The sequence below is a fragment of the Triticum urartu genome, chromosome 5A, assembly GCF_056163025.1.
Source record: "Triticum urartu cultivar PI428250 chromosome 5A, HENAU_Tu73, whole genome shotgun sequence".
NCBI classification, from domain to species: domain Eukaryota; kingdom Viridiplantae; phylum Streptophyta; class Magnoliopsida; order Poales; family Poaceae; genus Triticum; species Triticum urartu.
In genome coordinates, this window is record NC_141877.1 from 585,654,114 (window position 1) to 585,664,777 (window position 10,664).

Consider the following 10,664-nt stretch of genomic DNA (forward strand, 5'->3'; position numbering starts at 1 on the left):
GAGCCTTATGGTTGTCGCTTTATTGTATGAAATGCAATCGCCATGTAATTGCTTTACTTTATCACTAAGCGGTAGCAATAGTTGGCAAGACGACAATGATGCTACGATGGAGATCAAGGTGTCAAGCTGGTGACGATGGTGATCATGACGGTGCTTTAGAGATGGAGATCAAAGGCACAAGATGATGATGGCCATATCATATCACTTATTTTGATTGCATGTGATGTTTATCCTTTATGCATCTTATTTTTCTTAGTACGGCGGTAGCATTATAAGATGATCTCTCACTAAATTTCAAGGTATAAGTGTTCTCTCGGAGTATGCACCGTTGCTACAGTTCGTCATGCCGAGACACCACATGATGGTCGGGTGTGATAAGCTCTACGTTCACATACAACGGGTGCAAGCCAGTTTTGCACACGCATAATACTCGGGTTAAACTTGACGAGCCTCGCATATGCAGATATGGCCTCGGAACACTGAGACCGAAAGGTGGAACGTGAATCATATAGTAGATATGATCAACATAGTGATGTTCACCATTGAAAACTACTCCATCTCACGTGATGATCGGACATGGTTTAGTTCATATGGATCACGTGATCACTTAGATGACTAGAGGGATGTCTATCTAAGTGGGAGTTCTTAAGTAATATTATTAATTGAACTTTAATTTATCATGAACTTAGTCCTGATAGTATTTGCAAAATATGTTGTAGACCAATAGCTCGTGTATAGCTCCCCTATTTTATTTTTGATATGTTCCTAGAGAAAATAAGTTGAAAGATGATAGTAGCAATGATGCAGACTGAGTCCATGATCCAAGGATTATCCTCACTGATGCACATAATAATTATGTCCTTGATGCACCGCTAGGTGACAGACCTATTGTAGGAGTAGATGCAGACGTTATGAACGTTTGGCAAGCTCGTTATGATGACTACTTGATAGTTTAGTGCGCCATGCTTTACGACTTAGAACCAGGACTTCAAAAACATTTTGAACACCAAGGAGCATATAAGATGTTCCAAGAGTTGAAATTGGTATTTCAGACTCAGACCCGAGTCAAGAGGTATGAGACCTCTGACAAGTACTTTGCCTACAAGATGGAGGAGAATAACTCAACCAGTGAGCATGTGCTCAGAATGCCTGAGTACTACAATCGCTTGAATCAAGTGGGATTTAATCTTCAAGATAAGATAGTGATTGACAGAGTTCTTTAGTCACTATCACCAATTTACTAGAACTTCGTGATGAACTATAATATGCAAGGGATGACGAAAACGATTCCCCGAGCTCTTCGCGATGCTGAAATCGGCGAAGGTAGAAATCAAGTAAAGCATAAAGTGTTGATGGTTGACAGGACCACTAGTTTCAAGTAAAAGGGCAAGGGAAAGAAAGGGAACTTCGAGAAGAATGACAAGCAAGTTCCCACTCCCATGAAGAAGCCCAAAGCTAGACCCAAGCCTGAAACTGAGTGCTTCTACTGCAAAAGGAAATGGTCAGTGGAAGCAGAACTGCCCCAAATACTTGGTAGATAAGAAGGATGGCAAAGTGAACAAAAGTATATATGATGTACATGTTATTGATGTGTACTTTACTAGTGTTCATAGTAGCCCCTGGGTATTTGATACTGATTCAGTTGCTATGATTAATAACTTGAAACAAGAGTTACAAAATGAACAAAGACTAGTTGAGGGCAAGGTGACGATGTGTGTTGGAAGTGATTCCAAGGTTGATAAGATCACCATCGCAAACTCCCTTTACCTTCAGGATTAGTGTTGAACCTAAAATAAATGTTATTTGGTGTTTGCGTCAAGCATAATATGATTGGATCATGTTTATTGCAATATTGTTATTCATTTAAGTCAAAGAATAATTGTTATTCTGTCTACATGAATAAAACCTTCTGTGGTGATACACCCAAGGTGAATGGTTTATTGAATCTCAATCGTAGTGATACATGATGACCCACAAGTATAGGGGATCTATCGTAGTCCTTTCGATAAGTAAGAGTGTCGAACCCAACGAGGACCAGAAGGAAATGATAAGCGGTTTTCAGCAAGGTATTCTCTGCAAGTACTCAAATAAGTAATAACAGATAGTTTTGTGATAGGATGAATTGTAACGAGCAACGAGTAACAAAAGTAAATAAAGTGCAGCAAGGTGGCCCAATCCTTTTGTAGCAAAGGACAAGCCAGAACAAACTCTTATAATAGGAAAAGTGCTCCCGAGGACACATGGGAATATCGTCAAGCTAGTTTTCATCACGTTCATATGATTCGCGTTCGATACTTTGATAATTTGATATGTGGGTGGACCGGTGCTTGGGTGTTGTTCTTACTTGAACAAGCATGCCACTTATGATTAACCTCTATTGCAAGCATCCGCAACTACAACAAAGGTATTAAGGTAAACCTAACCATGGCATGAAACATATGGATCCAAATCAGCCCCTTACGAAGCAACGCATAAACTAGGGTTTAAGCTTCTGTCACTCTAGCAACCCATCATCTACTTATTACTTCCCAATGCCTTCCTCTAGGCCCAAATAATGGTGAAGTGTTATGTAGTCGACGTTCACATAACACCACTAGAGGCTAGACAACATACATCTTATCAAAATATCAAACGAATACCAAATTCACATGACTACTAATAGCAAGACTTCTCCCTTGTCCTCAGGAAAAAACGTAATTACTCACAACTCATATTCATGTTCATAATCAGAGGGGTAATAATATGCATATAGGATCTGAACATATGCTCTTCCACCAATTAAACCAACTAGCATCAACTACAAGGAGTAATCAACACTACTAGCAACCTACTAGCACCAATCCCGGACTTTGAGACAAGAATTGGATGCAAGAGATGAACTAGGGTTTGGAGATGAGATGGTGCTCGTGAAGATGTTGATGGAGATTGCCCTCTCCCGATGAGAGGAGCGTTGGTGATGACGATGGTGATGATTTCCCCCTCCTGGAGGGAAGTTTCCCCGGCAGAACAGCTCTGCCGGAGCTCTAGATTGGATCCGCCAAGGTTCCGCCTCGTGGCGGCGGAGTCTCGTCCCGAAAAGTTCCCTTCTATTTTTTCTCATCGAAAGACTTCATGTAGGAGAAGATGGACGTCGGAGAGCCACCAGGGGGCCCATGAGGTAGGGGGCGCGCCCTAGGGGGCGCCCCCCACCCTCGTGAGCAGGGTGTGGGCCCCCTGGCCTTCATCTTTGGCGAGGATTTTTCTGTATTTATTTTAAGAAGTTCCGTGGAGTTTCAGGACTTTTGGAGTTGCGCAGAATAGGTCTCTAATATTTGCTCCTTTTCCAGCCAAGAATTCCAGCTGTCGGCATTCTCCCTCCTTATGTAAACCTTGTAAAATAAGAGAGAATAGCCATAAGTATTGTGACATAAAGTGAAATAACAGTCCATAATGCAATAAATATCGATATAAAAGCATGATGCAAAATGGACGTATCAACTCCCCCAAGCTTAGACCTCACTTGTCCTCAAGCAAAAAGCCGATAACAATAAATATGTCCTCATGTTTAGAAGTAGAGGCGTCGATAAAAATAAAATACGGACATGAAGGCATCATGATTATTCTCATAACATCAACATATATAGATTTTGTCATATGATTACCTATATTCAAGTGGTGATCTATTCACAATGCAAGAGTATAAATCATAAACCTTATTGGGCTCCGACAAACTATAATCTCAGTCATTGAAGCAATTGCAATTTATCATAACATCGGAAAGAGTCTATGTCGGAGCTAAAAAGCAAGTCCACATACTCAATTATCATTTAGTCCTCCATAATTGCTAACACTCACGCGATACTTGTGGTTACGGAGTTTTAATCGGACACAGAGAAAGGTAGGGGCTTTATAGTTTTGCCCCACAACATTTTACCTCAAGGGTAATGTCAACAATAATGGTTCATGCTCCCCTACATCCAATTAGATATATATATATATATATATATATATATATATATATATATCATGTTCTTTCCAACATGCTGAGCTTGCCAAAGGATAAAATGAAAAAGAAAAGGTGAAGATCACCATGACTCTTGCAGAAGGTAGAAGATAATAATAAAGGATAGGCCCTTCGCAGAGGGAAGCAGAGGTTGCCATGCGCTTTTATGGTTGGATGCATAAAAATCTCAATGCGAAAGAACGTCACTTTATATTGCCCCTTGTGATATGAACCTTTATTATGCAGTCTGTCACTTTTATTACTTCCACATCACAAGATCGTATAAAGCTTATTTCTCCCACACCAATCAATCATACATATTTAGAGCAATTTTTATTGCTTTGCACCGATGACAACTTACTTGAAGGATCTTACTCAATCCATAGGTAGATATGGTGGACTCTCATGGCAAAATTGGTTTAAGGGTATTTGGAAGCACAAGTAGTATTTCTACTTGGTGATGAGAATTTGGCTAGCATGAGAGGGAAAGGCAAGCTCAACAAGTTATAGGATCCATGACAACATACTTTATCTCAGATATAAGAAAGACATAACTCATCACGTTGTCTTCCTTGTCCAATATCAACTCCTTAGCATGTCATATTTTAATGAGTGCTCCCAATCATAAAAGATGTCAACGATAATATATCTATATGTGAAAACCTCTCTTTACTTATTACTTCCTATTAATTGCAACAATGACCAAAGCTATGTTTGCCAACTCCCAACAACTTTTACTCATCATACTCTTTCTATGTGAAGTCATTACTCTCAATAAGATCAATATGAACTTTTTGTTTCTTTTTGTTCTTTTTCTCTTTTCTTTTATTCACCCAAGATCATGGCAAAATAATCAATCCCTTGACTCAACACTAATCTTTATTATATATAGCTCATGGACTCGATTACATAGAGAGATCATAAAGCAAACTCAAAACTAGATCATGCCATAAACTTTATTCTACTAGACCAAGATACTACTAATAGGATCGAACTAAGAAAAATGGTAAAGATAGGAGTTGTGATTGTGATACGATACCGGGGCACCTCCCCCAAGCTTGGCAGTTGCCAAGGGGAGTGCCCATACCCATGTGATTATGTCTCCTTCTTCGTTGTCGGTGTAATATTCTTGGCGATGATTCCCCTCAGGATGCGGTTCTCCTCCTCGAGCTTATTGACTTGAGGTTTGAGGTCCATTATTTCCTTACGAAGCTTTCCTGTGATAGCTAAAGCTCCTTGCACCCAAGGGTGTTGCATAGCTGCAGGAGAACAAGTGACACTCCTCTTCATATTTTCATAGGTAAGAAATCTAACATTAGAAGGGATAACCGAGTTCGGAATAGATGAGCTCTGTAGTTCCCCCATCGTGAACCCAGCTTGGAGGCGAGAGGTGGCTTCTTGATCCTCCATAGCATCTACTCTCATCAAGTCAGCCTCCATCTCTTCCTCCGTTGCTGGCCCAAAATGATCAGCGTCACTGTTTGCCCTTGGTTCCGGTGCCGGATTAGATACCCGGCTCTCCCCGATTGACTCTTGAGAAGACATCTTGCTCTAATTTGCAGCAGCAACAACTCGAATACAAAAACAGAAGAAATTTGCGTGATACGGGAGTCAAAACCTTCGGGAGAATATATAATGAATTTTTATCGACCAAAGTACATAATGTGCAAGAAAATGGAGTCCGAAAGGCACACGAGGTGCTCACGAGGTAGGGGGCGCGCCCACCACCCTCGTGGGGCCCTCGTGTCCTTCCCGAACTGCTACTTATTTTTCTATTTTTCTAAATATTCCAAAACGGAGAAATATTGCCTTAAAAATTGTTTTGGAGTCCGTTTACTTAACGTACCACATACCTATTCCTTTTCGGAGTCTGGAACGTTCCGGAAAGTGTCCCTTATGTATTCCTCCGGGATTACGGTTTCAATAATATTGGTTTCAACATTTATGGGATTACCTGAGATATAATGTTTGACTCTTTGACCGTTTACCACTTTCGGATTTGTGCCCTCGAAGTTGTTGATTTTTATGGCACCAGAACGATAGACATCCTCGATAACATAGGGGCCTTCCCATTTAGAGAGAAGTTTTCCTGCAAAAAATCTTAAACGAGAGTTGTATAGAAATACATAGTCACCTACATTAAACTCACGCTTTTGTATCCTTTTCTCATGCCATCTTTTAACTTTTTCTTTAAACAACTTGGCATTTTCATAAGCTTGGGTTCTCCATTCATCAAGTGAGCTAATATCAAATAACATCTTCTCACCGGCAAGTTTAAAATCATAGTTAAGCTCTTTAGTAGCCCAATATGCCTTATGTTCTAGTTCGAGAGGTAAGTGACATGCTTTTCCATAAACCATTTTATACGGAGACATACCCATAGGATTTTTGTATGCAGTTCTACAAGCCCATAATGCATCATTAAGTTTCTTGGACCAATTCTTTCTAGACCTATTAACAGTCTTTTGCAAAATTAATTTGAGCTCTCTATTGCTCAACTCTACTTGACCACTAGACTATGGGTGATAAGGAGATGCAATTCTATGATTAACATCATATTTAGCCAGCATTTTACGGAAAGCACCATGAATAAAGTGTGAACCACCATCAGTCATTAAATATCTAGGGACTCCAAACCTCGGGAAAATAACTTCTTTAAGCATTTTAATAGAAGTGTTATGATCAGCACTACTAGTTGGAAAAGCTTCTACCCACTTAGTAACATAATCAACAGTAACTAGAATATGTGTGTATCCATTAGAGGTAGGAAAAGGTCCCATATAATCAAAGCCCCAGACATCAAACGGTTCAATAACAAGTGAATAATTCATAGGCATTTCTTGACGTCTACTAATATTACCAATTCTTTGACATTCATCACAAGACAAGACAAACTTACGGGCATCCTTGAAGAGAGTAGGCCAATAAAAACTAGATTGCAATACCTTACGTGCAGTTCTATCTCCAGCGTGGTGTCCTCCATAAGACTGGGAGTGACACTTGCGTAGGATCTGTTCCTATTCATGCTCAGGTACACAACGTCTAATAACACCATATACTCCTTCTTTATAAAGATGTGGGTCATCCCAAAAGTAATGTCTCAAATCATAGAAGAACTTTTTCTTTTGCTGGTATGTGAAGCTAGGTGGTATAAACTTAGCAAAAATATAATTAGCATAATCAGCATACCATGGAGTACTACGAGAAGTACTTATAACATTTAATTGTTCATCAGGAAAGTTATCATTAATAGGTAGTGGGTCAACAAGAATATTTTCTAACCTAGACAAGTTGTCTGCAAAAGGGTTCTTAGCTCCCTTTCTATCAACAATATGCAAATCAAATTCTTGTAGCAAGAGAACCCATATAATAAGTCTAGGTTTAGCATCTTTCTTTTCCATAATATATTTGATAGCAGCATGATCAGTTTGAATAGTTACTTTAGAATCAACAATATAAGATCTGAACTTATCACAAGCAAATACAACTGCTAAAAGCTCTTTTTCAGTAGTAGCATAATTTCTTTGAGCATTGTCTAGAGTCTTACTAGCATAATGAATAACATTTAATTTCTTATCAACTCTTTGCCCTAGAACAACACCTATAGCATAATCACTAGCATCACACATAATTTCAAAGGGTAGGTTCCAATCAGGTGGCTGAACAACAGGTGCAGTGACTAATGCTTTCTTAAGTATTTCAAATGCTTCTACACAATCATCATCAAAGACAAATGGTATATATTTTTGCAATAAATTAGTCAGAGGTCAAGAAATTTTTGAGAAGTCCTTAATGAACCTCCTGTAAAATCCGGCGTGACCAAGGAAACTTCATATACCTTTGACGTCCTTGGGACATGGCATCTTTTCAATAGCATCAACCTTGGCTTTATCAACTTTAATACCTCTTTCAAAAACTTTGTGCCCCAAGACAATACCTTCATTAATCATAAAGTGGCACTTTTCCAAATTCAAGACAAGATTAGTTTCTTCACATCTCTGCAAAACTCGATCAAGATTGCTCAAGCAATCATCAAAAGAGGAACCATAGAAGGAAAAGTCGTCCATGAAAACCTCACAAATCTTTTCACAAAAGTTAGAGAATATAGCCATCATGCATCTTTGAAAGGTAGCAGGTGCATTACATAAACCAAAAGGCATACGTCTATAAGCAAAAGTACTAAAAGGGCATGTAAAAGTAGTCTTTGATTGATCTCTAGCCGACACAGGTATTTGAGAGAAACCAGAATAACCATCTAGAAAGCAATAGTGTGTATGTTTGCATAATCTTTCTAGCATTTGATCAATAAAAGGTAAGGGGTAATGATCTTTCTTAGTAGCTTTATTTAATTTGCGGAAATCAATTACCATCCTATAACCTGTAATAATTCTTTGTGGAATCAATTCATCTTTATCATTAGGAACAACAGTAATACCTCCCTTCTTAGGGACACAATGGACAGGACTTACCCACTCACTATCAGCAATGGGATAGATTATACCTGCCTCCAGAAGCTTTAGTATTTCTTTTCTTACCACTTCTTTCATTTTAGGATTCAGACGTCGTTGAGGATCACGAACGGGTTTGGCATCTGCTTCCAAATTAATTTTATGTTGACATAGAGTGGGACTAATGCCCTTAAGATCATCAAGAGTATATCCAATAGCAGCATGATGCTTCTTCAGAGTTTTCAATAATCTTTCTTCTTCATGCTCTGAAAGGTTGGCACTAATATAACAGTATATATCTTCTTTTCATCAAGATAAGCATATTTAAGATTATCAGGCAAAGGTTTAAGCTCAAACACGGGATCACCCTTGGTTGGAGGAGGATCCCCTAAAATTTCAACAAGCAAATTGTGTTGCAGAATAGGTTCCTGTTTAAAGAATACTTCATCCATTTACCTTCTTTCATTCATGAACATATCGTTTTCATGGTCTAGCAAATAGTGTTCTAAACGATCACTAGGAGGTACGGCAATAGAAGCAAGACCAATAATTTCATCCTTACTAGGTAATTCTTCCTCACGATGTTGTTTACTAAATTTAGAGAAATTAAACTCGGGAACCATATCATCCAATCCAATAGTAACAACATTCTTAGTGCAATCTATGGTAGCATTGACAGTATTTAAGAAGGGTCTACCAAATATAATGGGACAAAAGCTATCTTGCAGAGAAGTAAGAACAAGAAAATCAGCAGGATATTTAGTTTTACCACACAAGACTTCAACATCTCTAACAATTCCAATTGGTGAAATAGTATCTCTATTGGCAAGTTTAATTGTAACATCAATATCTTCTAACTCAACAGGTGCAATTTTATTCTTAATTTCTTCGTATAAAGTATGCGGTATAACACTAGCACTTGCACCCATATCACATAAGCCATGATAACAATGATCTCCTATTTTAACAGAAATAACAGGCACGCCTACCACAGGTCTATGTTTATCTTTAGCACAAGGTTTAGCAATTCTAGCAGTTTCACCTTCGAACTGAATAACATGCCCATCAATATTATCAGACAAGAGATCTTTAACAATAGCAATATTAGGTTCTACTTTAACTTGCTCAGGAGGTTTATAAGTTCTAATATTGCTTTTATGAACAACAGTTGAAGCTTTAGCATGATCCTTTATTCTAACAGGGAAAGGTGGTTTCTCAATATAAGAAGTAGGAACGATAGGATCATTATAAGTGACAGTCTTTTCTTCAACTTTAATAGGTGCAACTACTTTTACTTCTATGGGAGGATGATATTTAAACCACTTCTCGTTAGGGAGATCAACATAAGTAGCAAAAGATTCACATAAAGAAGCTACTATCTCAGAGTCAAGTCCATATTTAGTGCTAAACTTACAGAAAATATCGGTATCCATAAAAGATTCAACACAATCAAACTTAGGTGTCATACCTGACTCCTTACCTTCGTCGAGGTCCCAATCTTCAGAGTTGCATTAATTCTATCCAATAAATTCCATCTGAATTCAATAGTCTTCATCATAAAAGAGCCAGCACAAGAAGTATCGCGCATGGTTTGATTATTATGAGAAAGCCGAGCATAAAAACTTTGCATAATTATTTCTCTTGAGAGCTCGTGATTGGGGCATGAATATAACATTGATTTAAGCCTCCCCCAAGCTTGAGTGATGCTTTCTCCTTCGCGAGGCCAGAAATTATATATATAATTGCGATCATGATGAACAAGATGCATAGGGTAATACTTTTGATGAAATTCAAGCTTCAATCTTTTATAGTCCCATGATCTCATATCATCACATAGCCTATACCATATCAATGCGTCTCCCTTCAAAGATAAAGGGAAGACCTTCTTCTTAGCAACATCATCGGGTATACCTGCAAGCTTAAATAATTGACAAACTTCATCCACATATATTAAGTGCTCATCTGGATGCTTTGTTCCATTTGTAAAAGGGTCAGCTAGCAGTTTTCCATCATACCCGAAGGAAATTCAAAAGCATTTTCATTTTCAATGGGTTCAGTAGGTTGAGGAGCAACTCTTTGCTCTACTGGACGAGGTGAAGATACCCCGAACAAGCCCCTCAGAGAATTACTTTCCATAGTAACAAGTGATAGTAAATTTCAGCACACTATATAAATTTTTCCTTACCAAATTCCACCTACCAAAAGCGCTACACTCCCCGGCAACGGCGCCAGAA